The sequence below is a fragment of the Triturus cristatus genome, chromosome 1_1 (assembly GCF_964204655.1).
Source record: "Triturus cristatus chromosome 1_1, aTriCri1.1, whole genome shotgun sequence".
Classification (NCBI taxonomy): Eukaryota; Metazoa; Chordata; class Amphibia; order Caudata; family Salamandridae; genus Triturus; species Triturus cristatus.
In genome coordinates, this window is record NC_140579.1 from 559596335 (window position 1) to 559615415 (window position 19081).

At 46.9% G+C, this 19081-nt stretch overlaps 1 protein-coding gene and 1 long non-coding RNA gene across 4 annotated transcripts in view; one reads left to right on the plus strand and one right to left on the minus strand.

Moving 5' to 3' along the window:
* PKP1 (plakophilin 1) overlaps positions 1–19081 on the plus strand; it is a 331092-nt gene that overhangs the window by 280088 nt on the left and 31923 nt on the right. The window lies entirely within an intron of this gene.
* Positions 9051–19081, minus strand: part of LOC146870621 (uncharacterized) — a 451880-nt gene continuing 441849 nt past the window's right edge. Inside the window, exon 3 of the long non-coding RNA XR_014978740.1 lies at positions 9051–9629. This is a non-coding gene — a long non-coding RNA (uncharacterized LOC146870621). The remainder of the gene's footprint in view (positions 9630–19081) is intronic.

The following is a 19081-nucleotide window of genomic DNA, read 5'->3' on the forward strand; positions in this document are numbered from 1 at the left end:
AAGCGGGGGCGAGTGAGCACGGTAGCACAGTAAACGCAAATGCGCTAATTAAAAACAGATGGTGACGTGACCCCGAACAGATGGCGCCCCTGCACGAGCGTGTGAAAAGTCCAGACTGATTTCAAGAGGTCGTTTTCCTAGAGCAGCGCATGCGCGCTACCCTAGGCTCGACCTAAAAACCTGGATCAAATTGTGCCAGTTGAAACAAAAATCATAAAAACTAAATTCTCATCTAATCGTTGGTTAATGGATAAACTAAAAGAAGAGAACCGATCCGAACCTTAAAATGGCCAGAAAAAGCCTGCCACAAAATGTATAATACCCAGTACAAAATAATCTTCCTCAGACAGATGAGCATCTATAACCATCTCGTTAGGAAAGATAGGATTTTTTTTATTCCAATAAAATCCTCTCTGCTAAAAACAGTTCTCAAGAACTATTTAAAACCTCCCAATCCTTCTCTAAGCCTATAACAAGTTGCTCTGACCCTACTCCTTCACATACTTTTGTGAATAATTTAGCTACTTACTTCTAAGACAAAATCAGTACAATTAGACAAGGTCATGAATAATTCTGATCATTATATTGCAGAGACCATCTTCTCAGGTGAAACCACTATTCTATATCCCTCCCCTATTTCGGAGGAAAGCTACTTTAACCTTGTTAGAACCAGTAAACTGTCCAATTTTTCTCTCTAAACATTTGTCCAGCCTCTCAACTTAAAATCCATGGTCCCTCTGTCCCCCTTCTTTTTAATGTGTATCTTCAGGTTCCTGCTAAACTAAGCAAAAGTCATGCAAAGGCGTATTTACTCGCCAATTATGCCCATATTTTCATAAAATAGGATGATGAAGCATGCAATCCCTGCCTAGGATCGCCTCGCCTTGCATCCTGACTGCAATCTTTGACTGGATGAATCAAAACTACCTGAAACTAAACTCTTCCAAATCAGAGATCTTGCTTATCATGAGCAAGATTAATTGTGAGGACAATTCCCTTTGGCTAAGTCATCTTGGTGTTTGTGTCAATTTGGTCTCTAGAGTCCGTTTTAGGCTTCATTTTGGACTCTGGGCCTAATCTGGACTGTCAGATCAAAAGGTTTACACAAACCTGTTTCAGCCAACCTAGGAGTATAGCAATGCACCCCTTTCATTCTCTGTTTTTCTCACAAAATTATGATAGCAAATGCATTTGTGCACTCATGTCTAGACTATATTATTTCCACTCATGCTGCCTTCTGCATAAATCCATTGACTGTCTTAAAAAAATAACCAACCTCTGTACCGCATTGGGAGATATGGTAGAGATGCAAATCCAATATGACCCTTTGATCTGCCTGCTGGGATACGTAGAGCCCGTCCAGAGACAGCATTGTAAACTGGTGGCGCTGCTCCTACTACTAGCCAAACGGAGAGTGACAATTCACGTGGGGCACTGCCCAGCACCAACAAAACAAGCCTGGATGGTAGATGTCACATACTGCCAGGAACAATTCTCGATTTACTGGTAACTGATGCCCCCTTGGGAGAGGCCCAAGGACATTTGGGAACCCTTTGCAACAAACCTGAGAAGTCTATAAGAGGGAGGAACTGGCGCACCGGATTAACACACCACAGGCACTGGTTAGGCCCATGGATGCCGCTGTTGTTCCATAAAAACTCTTGTCCGAAGAACATACGTTTGTTGTTAAAGCTTGATCAAGGTGTCATAGCTCATGCGGACTGCTGTTCCTGGACAGCCCTCTCCATGCACAACGGCTGGATTACCAGCATGTAAAGTAAATGTAACCAGGGGGAAAATGCTCTGTATAACAATAAATGGCAATGTTACTTTGTTGGGTTTTTTGGTTTTTTTTGCTTTCTCTATTTCAGTTGGAAAACCAATAAATAAAATAAATAAATTTTAAAAATCCAAAACTCCTTAGTAAGGTCAGTTTTCAATCACAAAAAATTCAACCGAGTCCCCAGTCGTTTTTGTAGGATTCACTGGTTACCAGTAAGAAAGAAAAATCATTATAAAAATTGATGTATCATTTATAAAGTTTACTATGGCATAGCTCACAAATTCCTATAAAATAAAGTTACAAAAATATGCTCCTGTCTGTAACCTCAGATTCGTGAACACAGCTACTTTCAAAGTTTCCTGCTTTAATTACATGAAATGGGGTGGCACAGCATTTAGTAGGCCTTGGCAAAATTTATATTATGCCGGTACAAATTACATCATTTCAACACTTTGTGTATTTAAACACCATTCACTATAAAAATGTACAGCGAAATGCACCATTCACGTTAAATATTTGCCACAAATGCACCACAGCAAGAGAACACAAGTGGCTGTTGTTTGTGGCACATTTGTTTTATTGTGTCGTGGGCCAAATATTTATTTATTTTATTTATTTATAAAGTTTTATATAGCGCAAACATGGTCCCGAAGGATATCAGAGTGCTTTACAATTAAAGGGAAGGAAGGTAATACATGCAGTACCGGCATCAAATAAGAATACAAAACAGAACAGTTACAAAGCAAAGGGGGTCAATAGAGAATAATAGAATAACTGGTACATAGCGCACTAGGAGGGGAGCAAATGATAAGTTAAAGAAGAGTAACATCCAGCGCAGGTCTTAAAGTTGTGAGGGTTGATGTGAGGACACCGTTCGCTCTAGCGATGGAATTGCATGTCTCGTAGTTTCGCCAAAATTCCACATAATGCTGCAAAATCAGATTATGACACTTTTGCACACCCCTAGTATGTAGGCTACTGGGTGCACCATTTTAGAACCTGATTCCCTTATATATTCTAGTCCAAACCTCATTTATAAAGTTCAGGGAAGCTTTACAAACCTGGATCTCATTTGAGGAACGACCTTCTAATCATTTATTGCCTGATTCCTCCTCGTGCAGAACCTGTTTTGTGCTTTTTATAGCCAGGAAACTACCCTGATGTGGTAGCCGCGCTTTATAAAAACCCAAAAATAAATGAACAAATAAATAGCGGAGTATAGTGGGGGGTGCAGCAGACCAGCATCCCATCAGTCAGATGAAATCAGGAATAGTTTGGATTCATGAGCCACGTTTCCCGTCTCATTGTAGATGAACTTGCATTACAGATCTTGACTTATTCCTGTATTCAGTACTGCTTTGCTACCCTCCAAGGATCACATTATAAACGTAGCAGGGTATGCATGCATACATGTGATGGCTATGCCTCTTAGAAAGTACAGGTTGAGATTATTGTCGTGGCACAAAATGTAAGTAGCTGTATTTGCCCAAAAGAAGACTTTTGCCTTTTTTTGTAAAATGACTGAAGATGGTAGAAATGTTTCTAAACAATCTGAGGCTGGATTGGAGAAATGTTTGAAGTTCTCAATTGAATTACGCTTCCTTTGTTTACACCCACTCCTGGTGCTCGTCTGCAAGCAGAAGCCTGCCAGAGGCAGAGGCTGCTTTGGCCGCGCAGGAGCTCAAAGGACTGAGATGAATGGAAAGTCAGCACAGAGAAAGCTGCAAGCAAATGTTGGGAACCAACAGAAGGGGTGTGTGTGCCAGGAACAGAACGAGAGAGCGAGGACAACAGGCACAGTCACGCTAATCAGCTGTTAGTCACACCTTTGTGAGCACAGCCTCATTAATTGGGTGTTAGTTGCACTTTTTTTTAGGTCAGACTCACTCAGTGCAACTTTCCCTTGAAGCAAAACTGCCCTCATTTGAGGAATGAACCACGCCTTTGCGTGCACTTCTGTCTCGCAGGGTGCACGCTTTACACCTGGCTGTACAGTCTCTTCTACTGAGAGCAGAATAGATTCTCACTCATTGTGGGAGAGCTTCACTTCTTGAAAAGCAGTCTCAGCCGTTGTTTATAAGTCTTACTTCTTGGAGCGTTGCCTCACTCATGTGATGAGTCTATTACCCTGCAGCACATTCACCCTACCCTAGGCTTTAGAGTGAAGTCTTTCACTGGGTGGAGGTCTCAAGTAATGGAACATATCCTCACTCCCTGGGTTTGAAAATCACTTCTTGTAGCCCAGTAGTAATGACTGAGGTCCCGATTACGAAGTCGGGCAGAAAGCCATCAGACAGCTGGTAGGCCCCACATGGATGGTTTCCCTCCGACTGCTGAATTACAATGACGGTGGGCAGAGGGAACCCTGCAGGGGGGATTCCGCTCCACTTCCGACGGGTTTACAGAGTCCGTCAGGGCAGCGGGCAGAAATGTAATCACATAATGACAGAGGAGCCAGCCTCGGCTCTGCGTTGGGATTAAGATCTCGCTTTCTTCCTGCCCTTTCTTAGCGGTGTGCCTGCAAGAAAAGGCAGGCAGAAAGTGACTTTGGGGTACCCTAGCAGGGCCCGCTTTCCCCCTGGCCCTCTTCTATGGGGCTTGGGGGACACCTATAGTCAGCCACGATCGGTAGTAGGAGTGGGTGACGTGGGGAGGGGCAGGGTGGGGGTAGTAAACTATGGATTACGGAGGTTTACAGGTAAATTAACATATAAATTAATACAACGAATTTCGTTGCGTGCACTGCATCCCCAAATGCGATGCTGTGCACGCAACGAAATTCGTTTTATTAATGTATATGTTAACTTACCTGTAAACCTCCGTAATCCATAGTTTACTACACCCCACCCTGCCCCTCCCCCTCCCCACGTCAGCGCCCTGCAGTTACTCCTACTACCGACCGCGGCTGCCTATAGTACCTGCTACAATCGTAAAGTGGATGTTTCCAACTGCCCATAGGGTAATCGCATCCACATATCCACATCTAATGGCACCCCGCTACTTATTACAAAGAGACAGTGTTCTGAAGAATTAAAAGTGAGTGTTTCGGAGTCAAAAGTAGTGGAAGGGCTTGATGGACCGTAATCCGCCAAAAAACATAGCAGCCAGTGGATCCTCCCACAGCATACCCTCTTTAATATGCAGGCCTGAGGAAGGGCAATCTATGCGGCGGGTGAAAGAGATGAAGGTGTAAGGGATCGAATAACTGAAAAAAGCAACCTCAGACCCTGCCCATGGCGTCCATGAAAGGTCACGCAAGCTCTACGGAGTGGCTGTGTTCATGCGTGAGACATATGGACAGGAAGGTTTAGGGCTCCAAAGAAAAAAAAGCCTGCTAACCACTGACTAGTGCAATATAGCATCTGCAGAAAGTAAAAATAGGCAGATAAAGGTGCGAAGAGCGATATAGTCCATGTCAGGAGAAAAGGAGAGTGCCTGCAGGAGAAGGAAACCAGGAATAAAGAGTCAGGAGTGGCAGCATGGCCACAGTGCCTCCAACAGCCTGGCCACCAGTAAATTGGAGAGCATGAAACATTCTATATGAAACGTGGCAAAATCGCACATGGCTGTAGAGCCAGATGTTCTTGGCTCCACTCCCTAACTTTTCACACCTGCTCCAGTCTTCCCCTTCTCCCAAAAGGTAATACGAGAAGTGGAATGAATTTCAGATGCGTGTAAAACTTGTGTACTTTTCAGTGTCGGATACTAGTTTGACATGCTACTTCCATGCTGCTGCCATGTTTTTGCATGTGTGTGTGTGTGAGTGTGTAGATTGAGTGTGTAGATGAGTGAAACGCTTTGCCGACTGTCCCTTTAAGTTGTATAAGGGAAACTTGAACTATCGATGCCTCTGTTGCAGCTGTTGTGTATGTGTGTGAGGGTGAAGCCTGTGTAGGGAAGAGTTACTCTGTTATGGCAAATGTAAGTCATCTGTGTGTGTGAAAATATTTGCGCCATTATTGTTCATACTTTACGTGCTCTGAGGATGTGTGCAGGGATGCTACTCTGTGTATATTTATCCTATGTTGGAGGGAAGCTTGCATTGCTTCTGCCCACAAACCACCTGAATATCCGAGGTAGCTCAGACTTCCGGTGCTAATTCTGCCCCTACTTTGTGTGCAAAGTAAGACTGCAGTGACACTGCCCATAATGCAACTGGTCAGCAGTGAAGGGACGCCTGCCCCACTGCTGTCCTCACTGCACCTGTTATGTGGCTGGGAGAACCAGGCCTTCATTGCTGTGCCTGACAGCGCACAGTGGGATCATTGCACGGCTCTTGGCCATCCTGCGGCTGCTCTGGGCCAGAGGGGAGGTTTCCCTCTCTTTTCCCTCATCTGATGTCATCGGAAGCTTGCACTGCAGTGGCACGAGCTGCACTGTTTCTGCATGCATGATTGTAGCTGCCTTGCCTGGGTGCTTATGATGGTCTGTGTGCGAGAGGAAATCACTTGCTGCTGTGTTGTGTATGGTATCACTATGCGACGAAAGCTGACACTGCTTTGCGTTTCTCCCTGCACGTGCTATGTTTAAAAAAGAAGACTGGACGTTCTATCTGCACCTATTGTGTTTGTGTCTGGTGCTGCCTCGACCTGCACCTGTTGTGTTTGTAAAAATACCTGGTGCTGCCTCGCCCTGCACCTGTGGTGTTAGTGAAGGAACCTGGTGCTGCCCAGGCACGCACTTGTTGATTTTGTGTTGGAAGCTGGTGCTGCCAAGCCCTGTACCTGTTGTGTTAAGGAAGCTTGCTCTGTCTCGTCCTGTTTATTTTGTGAGAAAAGTTCGAGCTCTCGTTTCTGCGTCTTATTTATTTGAGAATCATATGTATGTTCTCTCTTTCTCTCTCCCTCTCTCTCTCGCCGGGCATGCTGTGTCTCTGAAGGAAGAGACTTTCCGTATCTCCCAGGGCAGGCTGTGCTTGCGAAGAAAGCTTGCACTCACGCCGAGCCTGCTTTGTTTGGGATGGAAGCTTGCACCGTTTTTTCCCACTGTTCTAAGTCTGTTTAAGTCCTATTGCTCGCCACTTCTTGCACGGTAGCCTTTTTTCCCCTCTTATACTACTTTCTATGAAAGTACTGAGGTCAACATAATGTGTTAACCAGGAAGGCAGTGCAGAGGGGTGTGATAAAATAGTTTTGCAACATGATCTGAATTTCCCCAGAAGATTATTTCTTCTCTGCACGCAGCTACAGGCATGACTCACTGGGTGCGTCGCCATCTTCTCTCCCTCCGGGGGTGGGAGTGCATCACAGGCCCAAAGACCCAAAGATATCGGATACCTCCTCCATCTGGTTTCTGTGGAAACCAATCCTTCGTGCAGCGCTTTAATTCACAACATGCCCACTCTACATGGGTGCAGCACATTCCTGACTTTGGGCTATGTCATACCACTGCATTGTAATTTGGTATAGTAAAGTTTTCGCCGGCTAAAACACATCTACTTTACAATGCACAGTGGGGAAGTGCACGACTCTCACACGCTTTGACTGATTTTAAAATCCTTGTGATAGCTGTTGTGCCAGGGCTCGTGCAGGGATTTTGCAAGCCCACTTCAAGCAATGAGTTCTCATTCGCAGTTGGCAGGGCAATCGGCTGGCTTCTCGCTTCTTCACTCGATGGCCACCAAAAACAGATTTATCATAAAACAAGGTCCGTTGGCCCAAATGCAAAAATACTGTTTCACACGCAGAGAATACTTATGAGGATGTGCCGTAGTGCTTTCATTGCCAGTAGCCAGCCTCCCAGCGTGTGTATTGGTGTGGGGGCAAATAGGTGAATGAAGAATGCTTTCAGGCAGCCCTGTGCTTGAGATGAAATTGTAAAAGTGCATATATGCCTGCTTTGGCACTCCTAGCACTGAAGCAATCTGCCCAAATTCTCTTCCTCGCCAGAATGTACTCTGTTCTGTTGAATGTGAAAGGATTGAAAGGCTTGGGTTCCAATAAGCCGTACTTTAAACCGAGTTCCTTGGTGCCACCTAGGTTGCAGACAGTAGCACACTTCTTCCTTTCCCAGGTGTAGTGAGGCTTCTGGATTCACTGCAGACATTGCTAAGTTAGCATAGGTTAGCACAAACTTGGCTGCAATGTTGTTGATGTTGCGCACGTTACCAAAATACTTTGTTTTCGCAAAACATCTGTTTGTGCGTGTTCACATAAGAACTGTCTGCGTTTCACGTTTCTGGCTGTACTCTGTGTTTTTCGTCTGCACATGATGTTCAAGGTCAAAAAACAATGTCCCTTGTTACTCTGCTTTGGTCAGTCCCCCGCACTTAGACATAACACGAAAACAAAGCTGCGCAGCTGAAAATCGAGTGCTTTTAATATTTGCATGCATGCATGTTAGACACACTCGGAGAAAACCTTTCCAGAGAGAAGAGCTGTGCTTGTCCGGAGATGTAAACCTTTGCATCTAGACTTGGAGGTATGGGGTCCCCCTGACAAAGCCCAGAGGTCTTGTTTTATATAATAAACTAGTTCCTAGCATGGGGAGGGTGGCAAGGCACAGTAGGCCATTTGCCATTAGTTCAATAAAATGATATCCTCGTTTATTTTCTATGGAATTGTAACAATGCTGACTATATTGTGTTCATGCATTATGCTGATAGTACTGGCACGTGTACTGCATTTTAGAGCACGTTAGTAAAAATAAACATTTTAAAGTATACCGTGTCTCTGATTACTCATGTTGTGGACAAGAGTGAGCGAAAGAGTGTTCTTGCTCCTGCGATTCCTGCGAGAGTCGGAGTGACATGTTCTAGGATGTCTAATCATTGGTAGCTTTGCTGTAGTACGGAGATCAAATGAGACACTATAGCTAGTCGGATTGGGGTTCTGGACACTAAGGTGGGTAGTTGGTACATTGATCCAGCGCAGAGTGCAAAATCCCTCCCTACTGTCACGGGCTTAATAGATCTCACACACACATACACTATCTATACATTCGCTGGTGGGGCCCATAACACCAACGCACACTTACCATTAGTCCGTGCGAGAGGCGATTTATCCTTTTAAGCGCTGGATAAAATGATGGGTGGAGGATACCACTTTACCCTAATGAGCAACACACCTATACACCCTTCTAATACCCATTAGGCCCTTAACTTCCACATTTGGTACTATCCTCCCAAAGACCGGGATGGATCTGTTAGTTGATGTATTAGTGAAACCTTAATTCCCTAATTAACCTTTACATGAACACATTTCAATGAATAAACAACCAGACTCATTTCTAAAGTTATTCAAATCCAAATTTATATTAATATAGCAGATTAAATCATTCATTTGATCAAGTTGCCATTCATATTTACCTATTCTGGCTAAAGTAGCCCTCTATGTCAAATCTGGCAGTCTCGCAAATCTATGCCCATCAATTTAGCAGGTAAAGTTCATCAGGAATTTGGGCATTAATTCAGTCCGTCAGAGAATTGGGCTAACAGCTGTCCTGCAGTGTCACCGTCCTCTCCGTCAGCATATCATCAAGAAATCGAAGGAGCGACTCCATTACCCCTCTATTCTACCATAATTTATAGTAAAATCGATGATAAAAAGTAACAAATTTTGGGCATCCGAGTTTGCTGATTGGACAATCAGGGATCATCCTCTCTGTTCCCATAAGGTTTAGTCCATGAGGTCAGCATACTTGCTGGTTCTGGTTCTTTTGTAAAGTCTTTTGTTTGTAGCGTTGGCACCGCTCCCAGTGGCCTTGATAAGTACATCTTGCCTGGGGTCAGGACGGGGCCATTGTTGCTCATCTTTAGCGCAGGCGCACTTCACCCAAGCCTTGTTCAGCGTTGGCAGTCGGGTTAGGTACCACAAGCAGCCATCTTTTGGCAGGCCAAAATGGACAACTTAAGCAAAGAAAACACAAAACGTAATTAATACATAGAAATGACTAATTAAATGTTATTCCCTCGCTAATACCCATATGTGTGTGTATTTATCTAGCAAAAGCAACACTCATTGCGGGTTATACTTACAAAATAAAGCACAAATCACAATTACATCACCAAAGCAACATATATCATGCAATGTTCTATGGAATTGTAACAATGCTGACTATATTGCGTTTATGCATTATGCTGATAGTACTGGCACGTGTACTGCATTTTAGAGCACGTTAGTAAAAATAAACATTTTAAACTATACCGTGTCTCTGATTACTCATGTTGTGGACAAGAGTGAGCGAAAGAGTGTTCTTGCTCCTGCGATTCCTGCGAGAGTCGGAGTGACATGTTCTAGGATGTCTAATCATTGGTAGCTTCGCTGTAGTACGGAGAACAAACGAGACACTATAGCTAGTCGGATTGGGGTTCTGGACACTAAGGTGGATAGTTGGTACATCACTATACACCGAGGTCCTGGGTTCCTGCGCATAGTTCTGTATATGTGCAGAATCCCTGCAACACAGGTAAGTACTGTTCTCCTTGCCTTTGTAGAGCTGGGTATACCCACTTACTGGGTCTCAGTGGCGGGGGAACCGCCCAAGTCTACCATACCCTCCTTATATCGTAAAAAGGAGACACAGGAGCCTTCGTCTGCAGGAGGAACAAAGGTTTATTCGAATAGCCCGGGCTATGGAACAGAGTCCCAAGCTCGTCGGTGAGAAGACAGAGGAGGCTGCTGCTTTACTCCGCAGTTTACAGGCCTTATATACATATTTCCCCACCCTAAGGAACCAGTTTGGATGGGGCTGTAGTTACGCCAGTCTTCGTTCAGGCAGGACTGGTGCTGCAACAGATGGTGCAATCGATTAGGACAGATATTGCCAAACGGGATATGTACGTGAAAGAATCGAACAGATCTTGACAAACAGGATATGTGAAAGAAACAAGTTCTGGGACAGTGTTGTGACCAAGTCTTGCGAAACAGGATGGGTGCGTGCAGGAGTCCAGTCCGAGGGCGGTGAGAGGCCAATTCTCTGTTCCCTTTTTGGAATTGGCTTAACCGCAAGGAGCAGGAAGGGCAGGGCGGACGTGACAGTTAGAACTTTGGCAAGCATCAGCAGAAACGACCAGGAGGGTCATGCAGAGGTGTTTGACACGAAATGGCAACGTTAAAATAATGGAGTCTGACACAAAATGGATGCCGACAAGAAGGACACTTTTCCTCAGACCCTCCTTTTGCCATTGAGTGGCAAAACCATTACGAAATGTCTATATTCATGAGATCATCGGTTTCTTGTTGGAGCATCATCTTCATATTGGTGTCGTGAATGTTTGAGGGTGGAAGCTTAAGAGCCTGGACACACTTTACAGTGAGTATTGGCAGGCACTGAACACACAAACAACAGGAGACTAGGACAGCCACTCCCAAGGCAAGGAAGATGAGGACCCTCCATCCCCATTGGGAAAGGAAGCCCCAGATCCAGCCTGTGAGGGACCAGTTGCCCTCATCCTGATGAATTTCAGAGGAAAGGTAATGCAGACGTTGAATGGCATCATATACTGTAGGTGCATTATCTGGAATATACACACAGCAACTGGAGCCAATCAATTTACACACACCACCACGATCAGCGAGGATGATGTCAAGGACCATACAATTTTGAAGTGTTACAAGACGGTCCGCTTGAAGCTCTGCAGTAATATTAGCCAATGCCCCAACTGTCTCAATGATAGTTGCCTTCAGTACTCTAGTCAGACCGCATATGGCTCTGCTGTTAATCATAGGGCCCCAAAAGGGGAGGAAACCTTTGAAGAAGTCCCCAGCCTCCTGGCCAACCGCGTCGTCCGCAGAAATGACTCCTCTATGCGGGCGGCGTGGGACACGGTGATCGCATAAGTGATGGTCATCAGAAGCAGTGTAGGTAGGGGGGAGTAGGAAGGCCAGATAGTAGGTGCCGGACCAGTTACTAGGGAGCCAAGTGTAAGCAGATGTGCCACAAACAAAATACGTATTCGGGGATGCAACCAATGCTGGTGGAGACGCGGAATTGATTGACCTGGTAATGTTACATTGACTGATGCCAACTGGCTTGTTACCCATATCTTTGATACAGACACGGCCCTGAGCGGCAATAACACTGAAGGGCCGTCTTTTATTAGGCACTTGCCGCCTTGCTCGGGAACCTAGAGAACGTAATCCTCGCAGAGGAGTTGAAAACAGTCATTTCTTCAAGCTCACCTGGAGACAACCGTATAGACGACAAACGGACAAAAGGGGTAATTGGTGTCATTTATCTTGTTCCGCCAGAAGACCTTGTTAAACTCTCTGACGACTGTATTAGTACTTCGGTTCGGTTCAAAAATCTTTATTCGATTCATACAATGAATCATAAAAGCACAAAGTTAAAAAACATAATACACAAATAAGGTGATCCATCCATAAAATAAAAATTACAATTCAAAAAAATCCATCATACAGCATAAATACTTCCATTCACGGTATAGGCTTCCGTGATCAGCATCATCCATGCTAAACAAGAGCCGGAAATAGAAAAGGGATAAGGAAAAAATGGAACAGAATATGCCATCGAGTGCGGCAGTAATCCACACACCCAACAGTCGGAGTTATTCACCACTAGCTGATGTTGATGCAGCATTTGAATAAAGGTATTATTAAAGAATTTTCAGCGACGAGGTAATTCATGACTAGGCAACGTGAAACACCGGTCTCAGCCGGAGAGATCACAGACCTACAGCCTATAGGCGCCAGACGAAGTCAAGGGCCAGCCTTTTTCCTGGATCGCAGGTTGTAACGAGTAGAGGAAGGGACAGAATGGTCTGAAAACAGCGTCTCTTGTTCTCCCGCCAAGTCCTGCACAGGAATGGCTGTTCCCCTGAGTAGTCTGTCACTTTCCTCCTCAGTGGAGGTGGAATGCAGCCGGGCGTCACTGAAGGGTACTATCTGTGTCCGGCAGTCCTTCTTTCACCCACTGGTTATACGGGAGGGGCAGAGGCACTCTTTTACAGTGTGTTACATATATCCAGTTCTTCTGACCTTCAACTTTCACGGCAGTGCGGGTGGCCAGTAACATCTGGCAGGGCTGTGTCCAGCGGGGCTCGAGGCTCTTAGTACGTTGAAAGTTGCGAATCAGAACCCAGTCGCCAGGTTGGATAACGTGTCCTGGGCCCTCGCTTTTATCAGGTATGGCCTCATGCACCTGGTGGTGAAGTGTACGAAAGGTGTTAGTCAAATTGTACAGATAATCAGTCAACACAGGGTATTCAACATCAGACAGTTTCTTAGGGCGCAGGACACTCCACACATTGGCAGGCCTCCCGAACACAATCTCATGGGGAGATAATCCTATCCTGGTACGGGCCATTGTCCTGACAGACAGTAGAGCCTGGGGTAGAGCATCAACGCAAGTGACACCCGTCTCGGCTACAATTTTGGCCATTTTAGTCTTTAGGATGCCACTGTACACCTCCACTAGACCTGCTGACTGGGGGTGGTTGGCTGCATGAAATTTATGTTTCATACCCAGTGCTGAAAAGACATACTCCATTATTTGAGCCGTAAAGTGTGTCCCGTTGTCACGCCAGATCAAACGGGGCAAACCAAATCATGGGAAGTATTCTTTCAATAGTATTTTGGCGGTAGTGATAGCGGTGCAGTCTTTGACAGGGTATGCCTCCACCCATCGGCTGAAGGTACAGACCCCCACCAGGACAAATTTTTAATTGTTACATCTGTCTTTCTGGATGTAATCCGTCTGGAGGGCTTCAAAAGGAAAGGTAGGAGGAGAGAATCCTCCTTCAGGAGTTACTGTACCTTTTCCCGGGTTGTATATAAGGCAAATCATGCATGTTTTGACCAACTTCTCAGCATACGCTTGTATCTTTGAGTTATACCAGGTAGGTTCCAACAGCTTACATATCTCTTTTAAACTAATGTGAGCAGGGCCGTGGGCCATTGTAACTACCGGTAGCACATGACTGTCAGGCAACATCCATTGTCTCTCCATAGTGATACGGGTCCAACAACCATCTATTTCCTTTACCGCCAAATGCTCCGTCCACATACTCAGCTCCTCAGGGGTAGCATGGGACTGAATATCAATCACACTCTGTACTGTGTCTTCAACCATGCCCCGTTCTGCCACCCACCTGGCGGGACCTCCCACGTACATTCCTTCCTTTTTCTTAAGAGCTGTCTGTCTGGCTGTCTGATCAGCCAAGGCATTGCCTTTTCCAACATCATCCGTCACTTTCTTATGTGCTTTACATTTTATAATGCAAAAACAACAAATGATGGACAGAATGCAGAACAATGTCATACATTCACCCCAGTACAGAGATCTGGGCCTAAATCCATCGTTTTTTTGCTCACCATGCCATTCCAGTTTGAACCCAGCCATATGCAAATCAGTCTTGACCCTGTGCCCCATGGGAACAGTCCAGCCCGAACTGCCAAGCCAGGTCCTCCCTGGACTGGAAACAAGCATCCTAGGACCGGTTTCGGGCTTTCAGCCCTCGTCAGCCAGGATAGCTTGATTCCAGTGGCATGGAGAGCAAGGGACTCACGTCTGAGCATACCCTTCCCACTCGGGGTGACAAATGCAAAAACAACAAATGATGGACAGAATGCAGAACAATGTCATACATTCACCCCAGTACAGAGATCTGGGCCTAAATCCATCGTTTTTTTGCTCACCATGCCATTCCAGTTTGAACCCAGCCATATGCAAATCAGTCTTGACCCTGTGCCCCATGGGAACAGTCCAGCCCGAACTGCCAAGCCAGGTCCTCCCTGGACTGGAAACAAGCATCCTAGGACCGGTTTCGGGCTTTCAGCCCTCGTCAGCCAGGATAGCTTGATTCCAGTGGCATGGAGAGCAAGGGACTCACGTCTGAGCATACCCTTCCCACTCGGGGTGACAAATGCAAAAACAACAAATGATGGACAGAATGCAGAACAATGTCATACATTCACCCCAGTACAGAGATCTGGGCCTAAATCCATCGTTTTTTTGCTCACCATGCCATTCCAGTTTGAACCCAGCCATATGCAAATCAGTCTTGACCCTGTGCCCCATGGGAACAGTCCAGCCCGAACTGCCAAGCCAGGTCCTCCCTGGACTGGAAACAAGCATCCTAGGACCGGTTTCGGGCTTTCAGCCCTCGTCAGCCAGGATAGCTTGATTCCAGTGGCATGGAGAGCAAGGGACTCACGTCTGAGCATACCCTTCCCACTCGGGGTGACAAATGCAAAAACAACAAATGATGGACAGAATGCAGAACAATGTCATACATTCACCCCAGTACAGAGATCTGGGCCTAAATCCATCGTTTTTTTGCTCACCATGCCATTCCAGTTTGAACCCAGCCATATGCAAATCAGTCTTGACCCTGTGCCCCATGGGAACAGTCCAGCCCGAACTGCCAAGCCAGGTCCTCCCTGGACTGGAAACAAGCATCCTAGGACCGGTTTCGGGCTTTCAGCCCTCGTCAGCCAGGATAGCTTGATTCCAGTGGCATGGAGAGCAAGGGACTCACGTCTGAGCATACCCTTCCCACTCGGGGTGACAAATGCAAAAACAACAAATGATGGACAGAATGCAGAACAATGTCATACATTCACCCCAGTACAGAGATCTGGGCCTAAATCCATCGTTTTTTTGCTCACCATGCCATTCCAGTTTGAACCCAGCCATATGCAAATCAGTCTTGACCCTGTGCCCCATGGGAACAGTCCAGCCCGAACTGCCAAGCCAGGTCCTCCCTGGACTGGAAACAAGCATCCTAGGACCGGTTTCGGGCTTTCAGCCCTCGTCAGCCAGGATAGCTTGATTCCAGTGGCATGGAGAGCAAGGGACTCACGTCTGAGCATACCCTTCCCACTCGGGGTGACAAATGCAAAAACAACAAATGATGGACAGAATGCAGAACAATGTCATACATTCACCCCAGTACAGAGATCTGGGCCTAAATCCATCGTTTTTTTGCTCACCATGCCATTCCAGTTTGAACCCAGCCATATGCAAATCAGTCTTGACCCTGTGCCCCATGGGAACAGTCCAGCCCGAACTGCCAAGCCAGGTCCTCCCTGGACTGGAAACAAGCATCCTAGGACCGGTTTCGGGCTTTCAGCCCTCGTCAGCCAGGATAGCTTGATTCCAGTGGCATGGAGAGCAAGGGACTCACGTCTGAGCATACCCTTCCCACTCGGGGTGACAAATGCAAAAACAACAAATGATGGACAGAATGCAGAACAATGTCATACATTCACCCCAGTACAGAGATCTGGGCCTAAATCCATCGTTTTTTTGCTCACCATGCCATTCCAGTTTGAACCCAGCCATATGCAAATCAGTCTTGACCCTGTGCCCCATGGGAACAGTCCAGCCCGAACTGCCAAGCCAGGTCCTCCCTGGACTGGAAACAAGCATCCTAGGACCGGTTTCGGGCTTTCAGCCCTCGTCAGCCAGGATAGCTTGATTCCAGTGGCATGGAGAGCAAGGGACTCACGTCTGAGCATACCCTTCCCACTCGGGGTGACAAATGCAAAAACAACAAATGATGGACAGAATGCAGAACAATGTCATACATTCACCCCAGTACAGAGATCTGGGCCTAAATCCATCGTTTTTTTGCTCACCATGCCATTCCAGTTTGAACCCAGCCATATGCAAATCAGTCTTGACCCTGTGCCCCATGGGAACAGTCCAGCCCGAACTGCCAAGCCAGGTCCTCCCTGGACTGGAAACAAGCATCCTAGGACCGGTTTCGGGCTTTCAGCCCTCGTCAGCCAGGATAGCTTGATTCCAGTGGCATGGAGAGCAAGGGACTCACGTCTGAGCATACCCTTCCCACTCGGGGTGACAAATGCAAAAACAACAAATGATGGACAGAATGCAGAACAATGTCATACATTCACCCCAGTACAGAGATCTGGGCCTAAATCCATCGTTTTTTTGCTCACCATGCCATTCCAGTTTGAACCCAGCCATATGCAAATCAGTCTTGACCCTGTGCCCCATGGGAACAGTCCAGCCCGAACTGCCAAGCCAGGTCCTCCCTGGACTGGAAACAAGCATCCTAGGACCGGTTTCGGGCTTTCAGCCCTCGTCAGCCAGGATAGCTTGATTCCAGTGGCATGGAGAGCAAGGGACTCACGTCTGAGCATACCCTTCCCACTCGGGGTGACAAATGCAAAAACAACAAATGATGGACAGAATGCAGAACAATGTCATACATTCACCCCAGTACAGAGATCTGGGCCTAAATCCATCGTTTTTTTGCTCACCATGCCATTCCAGTTTGAACCCAGCCATATGCAAATCAGTCTTGACCCTGTGCCCCATGGGAACAGTCCAGCCCGAACTGCCAAGCCAGGTCCTCCCTGGACTGGAAACAAGCATCCTAGGACCGGTTTCGGGCTTTCAGCCCTCGTCAGCCAGGATAGCTTGATTCCAGTGGCATGGAGAGCAAGGGACTCACGTCTGAGCATACCCTTCCCACTCGGGGTGACAAATGCAAAAACAACAAATGATGGACAGAATGCAGAACAATGTCATACATTCACCCCAGTACAGAGATCTGGGCCTAAATCCATCGTTTTTTTGCTCACCATGCCATTCCAGTTTGAACCCAGCCATATGCAAATCAGTCTTGACCCTGTGCCCCATGGGAACAGTCCAGCCCGAACTGCCAAGCCAGGTCCTCCCTGGACTGGAAACAAGCATCCTAGGACCGGTTTCGGGCTTTCAGCCCTCGTCAGCCAGGATAGCTTGATTCCAGTGGCATGGAGAGCAAGGGACTCACGTCTGAGCATACCCTTCCCACTCGGGGTGACAAATGCAAAAACAACAAATGATGGACAGAATGCAGAACAATGTCATACATTCACCCCAGTACAGAGATCTGGGCCTAAATCCATCGTTTTTTTGCTCACCATGCCATTCCAGTTTGAACCCAGCCATATGCAAATCAGTCTTGACCCTGTGCCCCATGGGAACAGTCCAGCCCGAACTGCCAAGCCAGGTCCTCCCTGGACTGGAAACAAGCATCCTAGGACCGGTTTCGGGCTTTCAGCCCTCGTCAGCCAGGATAGCTTGATTCCAGTGGCATGGAGAGCAAGGGACTCACGTCTGAGCATACCCTTCCCACTCGGGGTGACAAATGCAAAAACAACAAATGATGGACAGAATGCAGAACAATGTCATACATTCACCCCAGTACAGAGATCTGGGCCTAAATCCATCGTTTTTTTGCTCACCATGCCATTCCAGTTTGAACCCAGCCATATGCAAATCAGTCTTGACCCTGTGCCCCATGGGAACAGTCCAGCCCGAACTGCCAAGCCAGGTCCTCCCTGGACTGGAAACAAGCATCCTAGGACCGGTTTCGGGCTTTCAGCCCTCGTCAGCCAGGATAGCTTGATTCCAGTGGCATGGAGAGCAAGGGACTCACGTCTGAGCATACCCTTCCCACTCGGGGTGACAAATGCAAAAACAACAAATGATGGACAGAATGCAGAACAATGTCATACATTCACCCCAGTACAGAGATCTGGGCCTAAATCCATCGTTTTTTTGCTCACCATGCCATTCCAGTTTGAACCCAGCCATATGCAAATCAGTCTTGACCCTGTGCCCCATGGGAACAGTCCAGCCCGAACTGCCAAGCCAGGTCCTCCCTGGACTGGAAACAAGCATCCTAGGACCGGTTTCGGGCTTTCAGCCCTCGTCAGCCAGGATAGCTTGATTCCAGTGGCATGGAGAGCAAGGGACTCACGTCTGAGCATACCCTTCCCACTCGGGGTGACAAATGCAAAAACAACAAATGATGGACAGAATGCAGAACAATGTCATACATTCACCCCAGTACAGAGATCTGGGCCTAAATCCATCGTTTTTTTGCTCACCATGCCATTCCAGTTTGAACCCAGCCATATGCAAATCAGTCTTGACCCTGTGCCCCATGGGAACAGTCCAGCCCGAACTGCCTGGCTGTAGACGGCTGAAATGCCAGAAACCGGTCCTAGGAAGCTTGTTTCCGGTCCAGGGAAGGCATGGCTTGGCAGTTCGGGCTGGACTGTTCCCATGAGGCACAGGGTCAGACTGATTTGCATATGGCCATGTCTGAGCTGGGGTGGCAGAGTGGGCTAAAGAACGGTGATGGATCAAACCCAGATCTGTTGACTGGGTGTGAGTGTTTGATTGGTTCTGATGCTCCGTCCATCACCACCCCCTTTTGTACCGCTTTGTTCGCCATAAGTTGGCAGGGTATGCTCAGACGTGAGTCCCTTGCTCACTTTGCCACTGGATTCAAGCAAGCCTGGCTGAAGACGGCTGAAATGCCAGAAACCGGTCCTAGGAAGCTTGTTTCCGGTCCAGGGAAGGCATGGCTTGGCA